This window comes from Panthera pardus, unplaced genomic scaffold (genome assembly GCF_024362965.1).
Source record: "Panthera pardus isolate Hobbes unplaced genomic scaffold, ASM2436296v1 HiC_scaffold_8, whole genome shotgun sequence".
NCBI lineage: Eukaryota > Metazoa > Chordata > Mammalia > Carnivora > Felidae > Panthera > Panthera pardus.
The window spans coordinates 40038049-40056268 of record NW_026527013.1 but is presented as its reverse complement, the minus strand read 5'-3'; the positions used below and the strand labels follow the sequence as shown (position 1 = coordinate 40056268).

The window sequence follows — 18220 nt, the reverse complement described above, 5'->3', positions numbered from 1 at the left end:
GTCTGGGAGCTCAGAATGCTCTTTACAGCTTTAAATGGTTGTTACGTAAGTGTGTCCATACTCTTTAGTTTTTGCCTCTTAGCTTACAAAACCCAAAATAGTCACTATCTGGCCTTTTACAGCAAAAGTTCACTGATCCCTGTTCTAAAGGAATACAGTAACTATCGACAGTATTTGATTGAATATCTGACGACTGGACTGTGAGGTCAGCTGGGTTACTTATATTAATTAAGATTCACTTCTGGCTTCTCAAATTAACCTTTATTCTCCCTAGAGTGGATCTCATTAGGATGTATAACCTTTAAAGGTTTTGTAGGAAGTAGTAGATGTTTTATAACCTGGAACATGAATCTTTTTTTTTTCTAGGCATTTTTTTTTTACTTTATAAAAAAATTACTGTATATTTGAGAAGTGTGTGTGTGTGTGTATGCATTATCTATGGCTGTGTAACAAATGATTCCCCAAATAGCAACTTAAACCTATTATTTCACACCTTTTTTCAAGTTTTTTTTTGAGATATAATTGACATACAGCACTGCATAAGTTTAAGATGTACAGCATAATGATTTGACTTACATACATTGCGAAATGATTACCAAAGTTTAGTTAACATCTTTAACCACATACATTTTTTTTAAAAAGTGAGGAGGAAGGTTTTTCCATTGTGGTGGGAACTTGTAGGATGTACTCTCTTAGTAACTTTTAGGTATACAAGAGAGCAGTGCTACTGTATTCTTTATGTTGTACCTTACATCCCCAGTACTTATTTAATCTTACAGGTGGAAGTTCGTAGCTTTTGACCACCTTTATCAATTGTCATATCTTTTCTTAAGAGTTAGGGATGTAGGAATGGCTTATCTGGATGGTTCTGGTTCAGGCAGGGTCCCTAATAAGAATGTATGTAGCAAGATGTTTGGTGGGGCTGCAGTCATCTGGAGGCTTGACTGGGGTTGTATGGGGGGGGGGGGGGGGTGCGGGTCCTGCTTCTCAGAATGACTTATTTACATGACTTTGTGGAAGACCTCAGTTCCTTGCTGGCTGTTGGCAGGCATGGCAGGGGAGGTCTTGGTTGCTCACCATATGAACCTCTCCCTGAGTCTTTGTAAGATTCTTCATGACCATGACTGCCGGCTTTTCACAATGGTCCAAGAGAGAGCAAGGGAGAAAGCCATGATTTTTTTATATTCTAAACTCAGAAGTCAGTTAAGTCTAATTCTGTTTGTTAGCTATAGTCCATGGTGAAGAACAAGAGGCAGTTAACAGTAGAGTACTGTTTTACCTGGAAGGAAGGCTGTTTGGTGGGAAAGAGTAGGTTCTTATCTGGCAGGTTGAGATTTCATTTGGAGACCTCCAAGAGAGGCCACATTTCTGCTTTTGGAAGTTGCCTTTGCCCTCAACTGGGATTATCTCATCACACACACACACACACACTCCATATGGATGGCTTTGCTACATAGGCCTGTGGAACTCATCTTACCCAACCCCACCCCATTTTAGTCTGCCCTCATCACATCACTCAACCATCTGACTGAGTTAAGGCCAAATTCTCTTCATATTCATATTTTCACAGTGGGCCCAGTGGATTCAGCTGTGAAGGAGACTGAATAAACCTTTATATAAAGACTTATTCCCTCGTGTTGGAACATATTTCAAAATAATCTCTATTCTGAGAGAACTTTAAAGTGCAGATTTTTGAATTCAGGGCTAATGTTCAAGGTGTCATAGGAGAAAAGAAACAGATCTTAGTCCTGTAATGCTAGATGTTGGTAATCGTCTTCATCTTCAAGATCATATTTTACAGAGGCTCAGATTTGAAAAAAGAATAAGCAAACTGTTGATTACAAAATACTTCGTTAAGGAAGTTAAACACACAGCAAAAACTCAACTTAAGAGAAAAATAAGCAAGTTAAAAAATTTTTTTTTATGTGTGTTTATTTTTGAGAGAGAGAGACAGAGCACAAGGCGGGAGGGGCAGAGAGAGAGGGAGACAGAATCTGAAGCAGGCTCCAGACTCTGAGCTGTCAGCACAGAGCCTGACGCAGGGCTTGAACCCACAAGCCATGAGATCATGACCTGAGCCGACGTCAGACACTTAACTGGCTGAGCCACCCAGGCTCCCCAGCAAGTTTAAAAATATAAACTCTGTGTTAAGCATCCAACTCAGGTCATGATCTTGTGGTTCATGAGTTCAAGTCCTGCATGAGGCCCTGTGCTGACAGCTCAGAGCCTGGAGCCTGGTTTGGATTCTGTATCTCCCTCTCTGTCTGGTTCTCCCCCACTCGCTCTCTTCCTCTCTCTCAAAAATAAATAAACATTAAAAAAATTTTTTTTTTTAAATATAAACTCTGTGTTAATTTCTCTGTAATAAATGGCGGTGACAGGGTTGGGAAAAGGGAGAGGGAAAGATGGAAGGATTAAATTGCACGCTAACAGAAACAATACAGGTAACTCTATCTTACCAAAAAAAGATAGGATGGCAAAAAAAAAAAAAAAGGTAGGATGGCATTTGTGTGGCCATTTTCAGTCATTTTAATTTAGCTAAGTTTTTGGATACTGTTAAAGGCATGATCTACCTTAAATGCTGAATTTGCAGTTCTCCTAGTTGATAAGAGTCAGTCGGCTTGAACAGTAACATTTGGAGATTTTGTGGCTTCCAGATGGAATCTTGGCCAGTCATCCCTATTATTCTTGTTTGTTTTTATATTTGTTGGACCAGCTATAACTGGGGGATCTATAAATTTGAAATTGCACACAGATATTTACTTGTTTGTGCACTTTTTTCTGAGTAGATTAATACTTTTTATCATATTCACAAAAGCTTCCATAGAACACCCCACCCAAAGACCCATGTTAAGTACTGAAGAATTTGAGATATATAGGTAGTGTTCTTAATTTGTTTCCTTAGCACTTAGGACAGTGAATAAATTTATCTCCGGGACAGAAGTCTGGTATTTTTCTGGGAAAATTTATTACTGTAGATAACCCATAATATCCTCCACTAACCCATGCTCTTGCTTTTTTCTTTGGGCCCCAGAACAGCAGAATAAAATGCAGTTTTAAGGAGAATACTTGTCCTGGATCATTGTGAAAATTTTTATTTTTTTAAGGTTTTTTTTTTTTTTTTAAATAGCAATTGATAGACACATGGTAACAGACATTTCCTTGAAGTGGAGCTTTAAGTTATGTATTAATGAGAGCTAACTATTTTGGAATAGAAAGGGAGGGGTCCAATCTGACTTCAAAACTAGAATATTAGAGTATTTTTAAGTTCATGCAGTTTAATTTTTAAGCACCATACCTATTGCAGTGGTAACTTCCAGTTAAGTGATTCATAGGAGTAAATCAAATCATACCCTGTTTTGCCCGTTCTGATACATCACCTTCCACATTTTAATCTTTTGAAATAGTAACACACATTAAAATTGTTGACATCTCAGTTGGTGTTAGAAAGTGGGAGTGTAAAAATTTCCCTTTGACACCTGGTTAGATTAAGAAACATGACATCGCTTGGGTTTAGGGCTTGGAATAGATGAGTAAGAGTTTTAGTTAGGCAATGACCCTTCTATTATAAACTGGGAAAAATGATTAGGAGTCTTGGTTAGGTCGTTGGTTGTTACTGTGTGGTAAATGACACTCGGATTCTTGAGAAAATTACTAGTTATCTCTAAGCCTCTTTACTCATCTGTAAAAATAAAGGAAATTACTATTATGAAAAAGTAATTAATAGGTCTTCCTTGATTTAGGATGGAGTTATGTTCCTAATGAACTCATTGTGAGTTGAAAATATAAGTCTACAGTGCATGTAATACCACCTAACCTGCAGGACATCACAGTTTGGCCTAGCCTATGTTAAACGTGCTCAGAGCATTTACGTTAGCCTTTAGTTGGGCACAATCATCTAACACAAAGCCTGTTTTAAAATAAGAGCCTATTTTGTAATACAAGGCCTTTTTTTGTGGGGATGTGCATATTTTATAATAACATCTCATGTAATCTGTTGAATACTGTACTGAAAGTGAATAATAGAATAGTTGTCAGTGTATCAGTTATTGACCCTTGTGATCGCTGGGCTGGCTGGGAGCTGCACGTGCAGATGCCCAGCCTCACAGGAGAGGCTCATACCATCTAGCACCAGCCTGGGAAAAGATCCACACTCCAAATTTGAAGGATGGCCTCTTCTGATTGTGCATTGCTTTCACACGATCAAGTCATACCATTCTTTGAAACTAAGCACAAGAGAGGGTATTGAGCATACTCCAGCAACCTCTGTAGGTATTCTCTTACCTATTAACATTTTTGGAAGGCATTAATAATCCTGTAACTACAATAAGATTACCCTGGGAACTGTAATGTGTGAAATGTTTACACTCATTACCGCTTTGGCTTCTAACTCATACTTTTATCACAGACACTTAGCCCTTTTTAGAATTAACTTTTATTACTAGAAAAAAAAGAAACGAATCACAACTTTCTTTAGGAAAACAGAATACCACCCCCACCCTGCTGTCAAAATATATATGTACATATATATGTGTGTGTGTGTGTGTGTGTGTGTGTGTGTGTGTGTGTGTGTATGTTGCTGTTTGAAGGGAACAGCTTTGATATTAACTGTAGATGTCATTCTTGTGAGATAGTACTTTCTACTTGTAGAATGAAGATGACTACTGGTTGGTTTGTTTTTTCAAGTTTTTCTTACTAGATTATAGGTTGGATGTGTGTGCATAGTGAGATAACTTGGCTGTGACTTATTACTAAGAACAGTTAAGTATAAGAGAAAGTTTTAAGTGTATTTTTGTTTGATGGATTTAACGTAGTAATAACTCGAGAACAAGTTTCGGGGCACCTGGGTGGCTCAGTCGGTTAAGCGACCGATTTCAGCTCAGGTCATGATCTCGGGGTTTGTAAGTTCGAGCCCTCGAGCTGTGCTGACACCTCAGAGCCTGGATCCCGTTTCGGATTCTGTGTCTCCCTCTCTCTCTGCCCCTCCCCTGCTCACACGCTGTCTCTCTTTCCTTCAAAGATAAATACACATTAAAAAAAAATTTTTTTTTTTTACAGAGAACAAGTTTCTTGAAAAGTTACTTGGGGAAGATGCCAGATTAGCGGTCAGAAGTTGAGAGCATTGTAATCTGCTTCTGAAAACATTGTATTCTCAATTCTAGCATGTTCTTTTACAAGTGCATTCTCGGCTTCCTGAGTGTGTGTGTGGATGGCTCCTTATTAACAGCGGGAACTAGACAGCTGCTGGGGTAGCAGAGATGGCACTGTCATGGACATACTGATGAAAACAGTAGTGTGGACTGTGGGGGACTGGGGCCACCTTTCATACTTTTCCAGGGACTCTCGCTGTAATAGCTTAAAATAATCAGGGTTAAATTATTTTCCATGAAATATTTAATAATAGGAATATAGAGTATAATTTTTAAAAGCTTTTTTTCTTTAACCCTGGTTGGCACTGGGCGTACCTACCCCCACTGGTACTCAGTAAATGTGGTGTGGCAATGAAGGCTTGTCTGTTTTTCTTGCTGGGGTATTTATGTAGCATCAGTCCTCTGAGGCATATGTTGTTATGACATATGGGGAGATAGTCTTCCATTTTTACTAAAATCAAAGTTTTTAAAATTTGAACATGTGTGCAAAAGTGTATGTGAACATGAAAACCAAAATAGGTCTTCTCTACTTGTCTCCCCAAGTGTTTGTTTTCCTTGTCCAACATTTTCTCCTTAACCTTATGGGAGGAACATAGGACAGGTCTTTTCTCTTTAACAACTGGGGAAACTGAGGCTGAAGGCTGTGTTTCTTGGTTATTATTCTGCAAATTGATAAAGAACCAGAGCTAAAATTCCATTTTCTTAACATCTGTGACTCTTGACTGGACCAGTCACATTCAGATTAAGAAGTACAAGAAGCAGATTATGTCCGTTAATACCGCTGTCCTGTGAAATCTTATTGTCTGATCTCAAGTCCATTATTCCAGTTTGCTGAACCTCTTCAGAATTTCATTCTGTCATCTAAAGTGGTAGCTATCCTTACTGGTCTGGTCCCATGTCTCCTGTGTGTCTGCGTCTAATTCACTGATTTACACAAACTTTTCTATATAGTACATAAATGCTTAATCATCTGGGTCAGTTGGCTGATTTTTTAGGAGTTTGTTCATAGTTTCTTTAGGCTGTTTAAGTCAGAATCAGAAATGCTTTATTTCATTACTCTGTACCAGAATCAGACAAGTAATTGTCTTTACCTCATTCTTTTCTGAGTTCTTTACCTCAGTTAAAACATTAAGACATTCTCTGGGCATGCAACCCAGCAGGCTTCTGGTTTATTTATTCTTAATAAACATAATTTAGACACAAAAGTAGAGACCACAGTCTCTCTACCCGTCACCCAGCTTCAACAGTTACCATATTGGAAAGCCTCTTGATCTTTACAAATACTGTAAAATCTTACTGTTTCTGGTAAGGCATCAACTGCACTTGTATAAGAGTACATCCTAGGCAACATATTGGCTGAACATCATTATTCTTTGGGGAATTACATGTTAAAACCACATTGAGATACTACTGTACGGCCACTAGAATTACTCAAATTAAAAAGACTGATAGTACCAAGGGTTGTTGAACATGTGAAACAGTTGGAATACCCATACTTTGCTGGAGGAAATGTAACACGGCACAATCCCGTTGAAGAATAGTTGGGCGATTTCTTAAAAAGTTAAATATACACTTACCATAAAGTGAAGTATATATTTGCCATAGGAATTTTAGCCAAGAGAAATGAAAACATGTTCACACAAAGACTTGTGCATGAATGTTAATAGCAGCCTTATTCATGATAGCTAAAAATTGGCAGTGGCCCAACTGTCCATCATTAGGAGACTGGGTAAGCAAAATACAGCACCATAGGTGAATCTCAGAAATACTATGTTCAGCAAAAATAACTACATACAAACAAAGATGCTATATAATTTCATTTATGTGAAACTCAAAGATTTAAACCATAGTGACAAAAAACAAATTGGTAGCCTCATGGAGCTGGCAGTAGGGGTTGTCTGGGAAGGTGGACACAAAGGAATCTCGGTTGGGGGTGATGACTACTGCTGTATACATTTGTCAAAACTTAAACTGTAATGCTAAAACTGTGTGCATTTTATGTAAATTGTGCCTTCTTAAAATGTATCCTAGGCAAAAGTTGTTCTAGTTAGCAGGCCACAGCACCAATTACTCTTACTACCTGCCTCCATTGGTTTTCCTTGGATGGCAGATAAGCATGCACCTATAAAGCAAAGGGAAGTCCTTTTGGAGGTGCCGCTAGTTATTTCTTCCAAGGCCATGGACAGAGCCTCACAAAGTGGGCAGGGGCGGCTTCTGTTTCCCCCACCAGAGGCTATTTGCTGTTTGGAGCATGCACTCAGCTTTGGCTTTTGCGCTCTTTTCTTTTCCTGGTCAAAATATTTCCAGGTTCTTTCAGAGTTTGAAGTCTGCCCCCCCCCCCACAGTCCCCCTCCCTGAATGTGTTTTAGAGAACACTTTCTACCTAACTGGAATCCATCATTGTTCTTTCTGGCATTTTTACCTCTGGCCGCAAATTGTTTGGTGATCAAGGATGTCTTTAGAACACAGCAGTTTTCTGTTAGAAGAGGCATTAAAATAGTACCTTTGGAGGAAATGTACTCATAATGATACCTAGAGCTCCCATTTGCTTAGGCATCACCCGTTTTTGTTAATAGTTGTGCTGTGTGGAATATAATGCTGATTGGGACAGGATGTAGTGATTTATCTATCACTTTACATGACTGGTAAGTTAGGGTGTTTTATTCCTTGCTAGCTGGGCTGTAACTGGTTTTGGGTACAGTGCTTAGGAATGTGAAATAGTCCTAGGAACAGCTGATCCTAAAACTTTGTAGAGTTTTAAGGCCTCAGAAAAGGATGAGGGATTGTCACAAGAACTGAACCTGAAGAAAGAGCTCCTGGTGGCCAAAGCTGAAGTGATTGGAGACACAAAATAAATAATGGCAATATTGGATATTAACCTGTAGGATAAAGTAAATATCCATGAATCCATACTGGCAGAGAAAAGACAGTTCTTACCTCCAGGAGAATCCCAGTTAGTAAATACAGAAAGAAAGAGGCACCCAGAAAGCCACCATTGGGCAAAGCCAAAACAAAATAGTAATTTTTGCACAGTCCACATTTGGATGCTGACGTTAATAGGTGAAAGTTTGAGGAGAAACAACATATTTTTATATACAGTCTCAAGATACCTCTCAAGATGTTTATTTAAAAGACAGTAACTTTAGAGAAACCTGACAGACACCTCCTTAGCCAAGTGGTTATGGTTAACATTACTAATAAGGTGTGAAAACAGACACACAGGAGGATACACATCTTGGCTCTGGTGTTGTGAAAATGGGTGACTTCTTTTTTTCACGAGAACTCATCAGACAAACCCCAATTGAAGGATGTTGTTACACAATAATGACCAGTACTCTTCAAAGGTTTCAGGGTCATCAGAGACCTGGAGACTGAGGAGCTAATGAGAACTGACAATAGAAGGCAATGCACGAGCCTAGACAGGATCCTGAAAGAGAAAAAGAACATTGGTGGGATGAGTGGTGAGAATAAAAGAAAGTGTCCATTTTAGTTAACAGTATTGTACCCCAGTGTTAATTTTCAGGTTTTGATAATTATGTTTATATGAGAAGTTAACATCAGGAGAGGCCGCGTGAGGGGTATATGCTAACTGAGTACCATTTTTGCAACTCTAAAATTAGTTAAAAACAAAACATTTGTGTTTTCAGACTTCTAAAACAAAGAATTTGAAAAATCTCTATTTTATCTTTGCCAGTTAACGAATCAAATTTTCAGCAAACCTTCAAACAAAGTGCAGTTGTAGCAGTTTGGTTTAAGAACAGAAAAAGCCCATTTCAAACAAAGACATGTAAGAGTCATTTTTGGAACCTGTAGGATCCTTACCCTGTTGGAAACTTATTACAAGGCATGCAGATTGGCTTACTTTCATGCCAAAGGCAGATACTTGATGTGGAGTGGAGTGCCAGCTTGAGAAGTTGTTCCAGAGTGGTGCGGGTACTTGCAGGTATGCACCACACCACCGTCTCTGTGTATCCGCATGTCCCTTCTTACAAGCCAGGGATTTAGATAAAGCTGTGTAATTGGAGAGCTTGCTGGTAGTATGAGGATCCCACTTGATGCCACAGTGCTTACTCTTGAAAATAGTGTGGTTCCTGTAAGGTTAAGTAAGCGGACTTACTAATTGTGCAATGCTTTGAGAAGTCATTTGTTAGTACCCATAGATCTTTTTACTTTGCTAAAGAAACGGAAAAGATGAAGAGCATTCCTTAGACTTGACTTCCTAAGAATTTTGTACCAATTCCTGGGCTCTAGATATTTAAAAACACAGGCATCGTACAACAGAATGTCAGAGTCTGCTTTTTCCATACCTATATAGTTGTGGAGTGTAGGTTGGATATGTTGAAATAGTTGGGATATTTGAGGTCAGAGGAAAGGTGAAGGGGCACAAAGGTTATGTAGTGAAGGAATAGAAAAACATTTCTTTTGCAAATGCACTTCGTTGATTAGCAGATTCAGAGATCTTGTTTTTTGTGTCCTCATTTGCTGCAGCTTTCAATATTGGCTGTTCTTTCTTGGAGTCGATCTCCGTCTCCCTCCCTCTCTCTCTGTCTCTTTGTCTCTGCCTCTGTGTCTCTTGTCGTATAGTCTTCTCTTGTGTTTTCCTCACTTTGACTGGCTTCAGTTCACTTCTTTTCTTCCTTCTCGAGGTTCACTGGGCAGGCAGTATGGGTTAGTGGAAAGAGCATAAACTTGGATTAGACTCTACCGGCTCTAGCCTTCTGTTTACCATTGGACCTTCAGGCTTTGGTCCCTTCAGCGACTTGGGAAAGTTGTGAGGATTGTGAGGTGATGCGTGCAGGACACGTGACACAGTGCCTCTTCAGAGGGTGCAGTGCATTCCCCATTCATTTTCTTGCTCCTTTCTTCCCCTCTTTTAAACTGGGAGCTGTTCTGCCTCTGGAGTAGGTATTGATATTCTTTGAGAACCTCCTGTGTCCTAGTGTTTTGCTGGGGAATGGCAGTGTGAAAGAGGAGTTGTACCAAGTCCCTCAGTTCTGAGTCCCAGAGAGACTGTTATGTACAGTATGATAATAATACAATCTTGTGTCACATGCTGATACAGCACTTGCTGTCTGCACCACATTGTACAGAGGACCTGGGTTCTTGCAGGCAGCATTAACTGAGCTCTTGTCAGTTATTTTGAAGCAAGTTTGGGAAGTAAAACAAAATGTAAAGTGTCAGTATGGCCTCAGATGTTCATAATCTAGTAAGAAGAGACAGGGTGATTATAATACGGAGTATTAAGTGGTAGAGGTAGGTCCAGGGGTGTTAGGGAACCCTGAAAATCTGGCCACAAACCGGTATTAGCCAGTAGAATTTGGAAAAGCAGCATTTGAGCTGGGTCTTAGGTACGTATGGGTTTTGCACATCAGTTATGGGCAAGGACATTTCAGAAGCTAAGGGATCAGTATGGTGAGCAAATACAGCAAGAGATAAAAGGTATCTTCTGAAAAAGATGGGCTCAAGTCCGTGTGGCTTAAGCTAGAGCTCAGGAGCAGGCTGTGGTGGAGGCGGGGTGAGCTGGAGAGGATCGTCAGAACCGAGTTGTGAGGAGCCCCTTGCATCAAGTTCGGGAGTTCAGATTTACTTCTGTAAACCATGGTCGGGGGTAGATGTTAAACAGAGAAATCGCCAATTACACTTTCTTTTTCAGACCCTTGGTCTCAGTAGGGTCATGTGGGATTAACTAGGGGCAAGACTGGACGTTGCAGGTAGGACATTGAGGAGGAAGGTGTTTCGGCCCTGAGCTAGAATGGAGGAAGACAGTGAAGATCTAGAAGTGGGGTTGTAGGGATAAGTAGTGGAGGTAAGCAGCCCCTGTTCTGAGGTCACAGTAGCATGTTAAGAATGAGGAAGGGGAGAGAGTATATCTTCCTGGGAAGGTGTTCTGACCATACTAGTAACACATTATTTGACACTGAAAGCATTAGGCAGTGCCCATTCAGCTCACCACACTTAATTGCTAGGAAAGTTGTTCTGAGAATTTTGCTCAAGGGAAGAAAAGTACTCAAGGGTGGGTAGAGGCTGTGCACAGAATTCACTTTTTACATAGAGATGTTGGTTAATGTAGTGTCCTAAACACTTCCTTCGGTCCCTCAGAATTAAAAGTATTCATTCTAGGAGGCGTGGCTATCAGCATTTTCCAACAAATGTGTTTTCCTTATCTGACACAGATTTTGATACTTGCATCACTGATTTCTTAGGCACTAAGATAAGGTGCATGCTCGGACCTGTTGGGGGTGTGATACGTGACTGCTGACAGTGTATCTCAAAATATTCTCGTCTTTATTGAAACTTCTATTCTTATTCAAATAATTCTCATTATTTTCTGATTCTGAGAAATGTTTCATCCCTGTGTAACAAATAGGACCAATACTTAACTCAAAGATTTACCGTACTGTTTAAGTTGCTCTCTGAATCCCGATCTCCGGCCTGTGCCACACTGTCCCAGCAAAACAAAATCCTGTTCATGGAGTTGAAGGAGTTCTCAAACTCCAGTGCTAGTTTCTCTTGCTGAGAGCTACTGGTGGTTTCAGAGTTCTCGCCTTCATTCGCATCGAGCTTGTCAACCATTTGAAATGAGATAACCCTAAAATTTCCCTTCCCTTACTGGAAATAAAAACTGATTCACCTGAAATGCCTGAAATCTAGATGATCTTAATAGAGTTGAAATTGTGTAGAGACCGTCAAATAGTCTTTCCTCTGCCTTCTCTTTGGTGATTGGTCAGACCGGTCTCGTGGTTATTAATATACTGAAGTTGCTTTACATTTTACCTTGGGTTTTCCCCCTTAGAATACGTGCTACACATTAAAAAACACTGTTACTTAGATCTCAGCGACTGGTATGTTCCCGACCAAATGTGTGATGCTTGGCTCTATATGAAATTACCAAAGACTTCTGTTTAATGTCAGTGTAAATGATATATCTGACAGGTAAATCCTTGTGTTGCTGTGAGGTATAGAACTTTATTTTAGTAAAAGTATCGCAAAATGTTTGAGAAGAGTGATCATACGACTTCCTTTGAAAAACCACTGTTAATATATTCAAAGTTCTTCAGATTGTTCTTCCTAAATCTCACTCTCTGGTAACCTCCAATAGTTAGGATGATGAACACATTACAGATGTTTCTGGTGGATATCTTTCGATAACATTTTAACAGAAGCACTGTTGTATTCTGGGCCGCTTTCCCATCTTTGTAGATATTTTGCTTCTCTGTATGATAATCTTGTACATAACAGTGGTTTTCACCTGGGAGTGATTTTGCCTCCTAGAGAACATTTGGCAGTGTCTAGAGAAATTTCTGCATGTCATGACTTGGGGATCGGGGTGCCCCTGGCATCTGGTAGGTGGGGGGCGGCATGCTGCTAAATATTCCTCCGTGCTTAAGTACAGCCCCTATAGCAAAGAGTTAGGAGGTCCAAAAGATCAACAGTGCTGAGGCTGAAAAACCCTGCAGTGAACCTCTTTGCCAAGTGATGGCGGGCTTTAAGTTTTGATTCCCAGTGATGTAGGAAACCCATTATGACATGATAATTTGACCATGAACTAGCTCTAGCCATGTTTGTTAGAACGGTTACTGTCTAGTATGTACGTTTTGGTTTGGTTTTTTCAAGGATTAGATTTGAAGGAATCTTAAACGATGACCTTAATGAAGCCCAATGCTTTAATTTTGTGGGTGAGGAAACCCAAGAGCTGAAGAAGGCAATGGACTTGTTAGACCTCAGATTCCTTTGAGTTATCTAATTGCCTTTTTTTTTTTCCCCCTTTGAAGATTTACTAATTCTTTTGTGTGCTTTGCAGGTGCCCAGTTTTGTGACATGAACTGTAATTTTGAAGTGTTTAAATGAATTTTAAGTGGGATCTTTGACAACTATAAAGTAATTTGCAGAGTAGATTGGATTGCTGTTGTAAAGTGTTTCTTGGAGAGAGAAAACCTTGGTTCATCATTGGATTTATTTGCATCTGAAAATGTGGTTTGCTTAGAGATTTGTAGTTTCTGTGATTCCTTCTAAATTAATGACATGATTTATAAGGTAATTTCGTATGTCTTTCGCAGGAGGAGAGAGAGGTCATATCATAGTCACTAAACCAACAGTATAGTTTGTAGAATGTACCCCATGATATTTAATCCTTTTTAAAATAAGAGGCTAAATGAGTTACTAACAGCATAAACTGAAAACCTGCCTCTACCTTGAGAACAAATACTCTATGTAGTTGTCTTTATTAAATATTGAATACAGGTGTCTCAGCTAAAGGAACCTTAGAGATCACTTACCTCTAATCTCCTTTGCCAGTGAGGAAACTGAAGTTTAAAGAAGGTAGTACTCATAGTCACCGAGTTAGGTCCCAAAATAAGTACAGAAAGCAAGAAGGGGGAAAGCTTAGGCATCTCACCTGTTAAGTCTTAGGATCCGCTTTGTGTGTCAGGGAGCACCCCATAAAACACAGAGGACCCTCACCAGTGATCTCGGCCATTGGTATCTGTTATGTCATGTCTTACCAACTCCTTGGATAATGAGCATATATGCATGCATATCCCAAGTGCACAGCACCCTGCCTCGGCATATGGTAGGCACCAGGAAAAACATGTTTAGTGAATTTCAAAACAAAAGCCAGAATGCCAGACGTGAAACTGGGAAAGGAGACAGCACAAGGCATGCCATGTCTCTGCCCCTTTATTCAAATGAAGTTTGAGAGGTAGGGGATGCTGGCCCAGAAATTAGGGATTAGATGCCTGTTTGGGCTTTCCTCTAAAGGGGGCTGGTGAAGAGAAGAGTGTTGCTACCACACCTGTAGTCACATGACCAATGGCTCCGGTGATAGGCTGCCTCCAGTATGAGTAGTATTCCCTAAAACACTTACTCAGACCAAATCCTCAGCAAGCAAAAGACCTTTTCAGTCTGAACACTGAAGCCTTTTGCTGTAGAATAAAATTCATGTTGAAAATAATGAATGGAGGTATCAAAAAGAAATTCACTTAGGAACCCTTGCTGGGCTTAGTGACTTGAGCATCTGACTCTTGATTTTGGCTCAGGTTACAATCTCAGTTCTTGAGATTGAGCCCCATCAGGATCTGTGCTGACAGTGCAGAGCCTGCTTGCAATTCTCCCTCTCCCTCTCCCTCTCCCTCTCCCTCTCCCTCTCCCTCTCCCTCTCCCTCCCCCTCCCCCTCCCCCTCCCCCTCCCCCTCCCCCTCCCCCTCCCAAAATAAATAAACATCAAAAAAAGAGATTCAATTAGCTACCTTCAAAGAAGGTCCAGTTTAAAAACAGTTTAGGAAACATTTTTCCTTATATAAAGTCAACTAGTACATTCTTTGTCAGTGGGCTTGCTTTTGGAAAGATAGCTGTGGGAGATCTAAAGGGCATATTTATTATGGGACATTTACTTAAAATATTTGGATGACCACAATAAAATTGTTATTTTAGGCACCACAGGGGAGAGGAAATGGAAGGAAGCCAGATTTATAGTCTATGGTTGAAATACTTTTAAGCCCACTTCTTGAAAGTTGTTCTGATATTTAGTAAGTTTAAAATTTTTCTTTATTTTCAAACTGTTTTTTTAACCTGCAGTTGGAGGTAATGTTGCTTTTCATGTTTCTTTTTTGAAGTTTTGCTAAGGAAGATTTTAAGCTTGAGTTATTTTAGAAGTTGCCATCTAAAGAAAGTCTCTTCTTTCTTTGCCTATAATGAAGCAGGCTTGCACAGAAAAAAATAATTTGGCATGGTCCTAGGATAGCAGTTCTCAAGCTTTTTGGCCAGAGAATCTCTTGCATTGTTGATAAAATTATTATGGATCCCGAGGAGCTTTCGCATCATGTTGGTTGTGTCTATAGATGTTTTCCATATCAGAAATGAAAACTGAGAAATGTTTAGAACACAAAACTATACAGTTGATCCTTGAATAACACGCAGGTCAGAGGCGCCAGTCCCCCCCACCCCCACCCCTACCCCTGAAGTCAAATCTGCATATAACTTTTGACTCCCCCCAGAAAGCAATGACCTACTAATAGCCTGCTATTACCTTCTCTTTCTGTAACATAAACAGTTAACACATTTTATATTACATACTGTATTCCTACAATAAAGTAAGCTAGAGAAAAAACATTATTAAAATCATAAGGAAGAGAAAATACATTTACAGTACTGTATCAGGAGATCTCTGTATAGGTGGACCCATGTGGTTTAAACTTGTATTGTTCAAGGGTCAGTTGTACAGACATACATTTCATTAGGTGTCAGAGCAGTGATGTTACACGTCATGTAATCTTTGGAAAGTGAAAAGGCAAGTGATATCTTAGAATTATTGTGGAAGTAAAAGTTACGGAAAATTATTATGGGAATAGTTTTGGCCTTCATAGGTAGACCCTCCTTAAAAAGTTCTAGAGGACCCCCAGGAATCTCTGGACCATGCTTTGAGAACTGTGGGGCTAAGATACTCACTGCTCACAGGTTTGCTTATGAAATACAGGTCTTGCTTCCAAGACTCTAAACCATTTGTTGCTCTTTTACCTACTTGAATATGTTTCTGAGTTCTAGGAAAAAAGTTCTGGTGCCTGTACTTAGTGGTGGTTATTTGTAAAGTCATGTGTTTCAGGGCATAAGAGACATTTGAATTTTCAAAATGGCAGTTTTTAATCTGGAATAGAACATTGTCGATTCTGCTGCTTATGAATGATGCTTGTGTTCGTTCTGTTGGAGTCAGCTGTTCCTAACCAAGTTGTGTCTGGTGAGAGTTGGGTAATACCGTAGATATTGTACAGTCGAAGCCTGGTAGCTTCCCCTGAAGGCGTTCTCTTTTAAAAGGAATATCTACAGCCAAAGTGCTCTCTGAAGTATGTAGAAATATTGGTAGCCATGTTGATGAGGATGCTTAGTGCTGCTGTGTTGAAGCTAGACAGCATAATTAGCTTTGGGACACCAACTTTTGTGAAAGATATGTGTCTCTAGAATGTGCCTTTTCCTAGGGCAGGGCTTACCAACTTGTCTCACTTGTAAACCTTTATATTTGCCTCCCAGTACCTGAGGAAGGGTGGTAGATACATCTGCAGCTGGAAAAGTAGTGTATATATATTACTTCTAAGGGGAATTATTTTGTTAAGTATTTATACATTCTGTGTACATGTCCTGTGACAAGCTAAGTGAACTTCACCTCGTTTAATCTTCGCTTCAGCTCTATTAAATGAGATAGGGCCCATTCCCTTTTGAGTTACTACTACTGCTGAGCTCTCCAGTAGCAGAGCCTATTATATAAAGTTATCCTAACTCCAGAGTCCATGCTCTCCTTCTCAGCTGTGAAGACGGCAGAAGGAAAGACAGACAAAGGGGATGGTTTGTTTTCAAAAAAAAATTTGATAGTTGGAGTCAGAATTGAGAGAAAGTTTGAGTTTTCTGGTACAGAGTAGAGTGGTTACCCTGTTTCAAGGATGTGTACTGTTGGGAAGGAGTAACCTAAAATGGTAGTAACTGAGACCCCCTGGGTCACTTAGTGGCTCATTCTAAAGGATGAGCCAGAGGATTTGAGAGATTTCATGAAGTCACATATTTACATGAGAGAGGAAAGAATGGTGTGGGAGAAAAAGAACAGCAAGAAGAGATACTGTTTGCAAGGCGGGGAGAAGTTAATAATGCCATACCATGTATATGATCCTAGCAAAGTAAAGTGATAGTTGACTTTTAAAAGTATCCATATTAGGGATTACCTGGGGGCTCAGTTGGATGAGTGTCTGACTTCAGCTCAGGTCATGATCACACGGTTTGTGTGTTGGAGCCCTGCATCGGGCTCTCTGCTGTCACACAGAGCCTGCCTGGGATCCTCTGGCACCGCCCCCCTGCCCCTCAAAAATAAATAAACATTTTTTTAGAAAAAGATACTTTAAAATTATCCTTATTATGATGGTTGGCTTCAGTGTAGGTCACAAGGTCACATAGGTTTCTTTTCACCCTGGTGCAGCATGGCTGGAGGTTGCGTCAGGAGCGGCTCAGGGGACAGCTAGGGGTACTCATCTTTCAGAGGAGAGCCAGCTAGGTCTAAGGAGTGTTCACATGGGCCTGAACAAGCCAGCGGAAAGGGTACCTTGGTCATTGGGACTAACACCTGGTACAACAAAGTCTTGTATGTCCTGCATCAGAGACGAATTAGGTTGGAGCTGGTTTCATCTTCCCATGGCTGAACATAACGAATATTTGCACAGTGGTCTATTAAGATAACCCGCCCTTTAAAATAGTGGCAAACATTGGGGCACCTGGGTGGCTCAGTCGGTTGAACATCCGACTTCGGCTGAGGCCATGATCTCACAGTTCGTGAGTTTGAGCCCCGTGTCGGGCTCTGTGCTGACAGCTCAGAGCCTGGAGCCTGCTTCACATTCTGTCTCCACGCCCCTCCCCTTCCCCCCCCCCTCCCCCCCGCCTCTGCCCCATCCCTGCCTGTGCTCTGTCTCTGTCTTTCAAAAAATGAATAAACATTAAAAAAATTAAAATAAAATAAAATAGTGGCAAACAAAGCACGTACCTAGGAATTCCCTGGGGTTTTACTTTTAAACCAGATTATCTGCTGTGTTTCTTCATCCGTTATTCTTCATTGGGCCAATTGATCACATTGGTGATTCTTAGTAATACTGTCCTATAACACTTGAACAAATATGAAAAAGTACAGAGGTTTTTAAGATATTAAAACCCTTTATTTAAAAAAAGTCTTAGCCTCACATGGTGTAGCTGAAAGATCACCACATGAATAGTCTGGAGATTCCATTTCTCTGGTCTAGTTGTTAATCCTCTCATTTTTAAAAACTGAGAATCTTAGTCTCTAAGTTACCTTTTAGAACTGTTAAAGATACAAAGTGAGGCAACAGTTGTTAAAAAATATATATATATAAGTACACGCAGAGGGGGAAGAGCCCTAAAGGTAGCCTGTTAACTTGAAATCTGTTCTATACATTCGGTGTAATCCAAAAAGGAATAATAAATGGAATATTAACTTTACTCACCAACACGTTATTATCTACACTACTCCTACTAACTGCATTCTGCCTGCCCCAACTAAACATCTGCGCAGGAAAAGCAAGCCCATA

At 40.0% G+C, this 18220-nt stretch overlaps 1 protein-coding gene and 1 long non-coding RNA gene across 2 annotated transcripts in view; one reads left to right on the top strand and one right to left on the bottom strand.

The window, feature by feature from the left end:
* Positions 1 to 18220, top strand: part of RYBP (RING1 and YY1 binding protein) — an 80115-nt gene that overhangs the window by 53542 nt on the left and 8353 nt on the right. The window lies entirely within an intron of this gene.
* LOC109254494 (uncharacterized) lies at positions 8258 to 13823 on the bottom strand. Its single transcript, XR_008420682.1, has 3 exons — positions 13427 to 13823; positions 9013 to 9241; positions 8258 to 8577 (listed from the first exon to the last, which is right to left on the bottom strand). It is a non-coding gene; the product is annotated as an uncharacterized LOC109254494 (long non-coding RNA).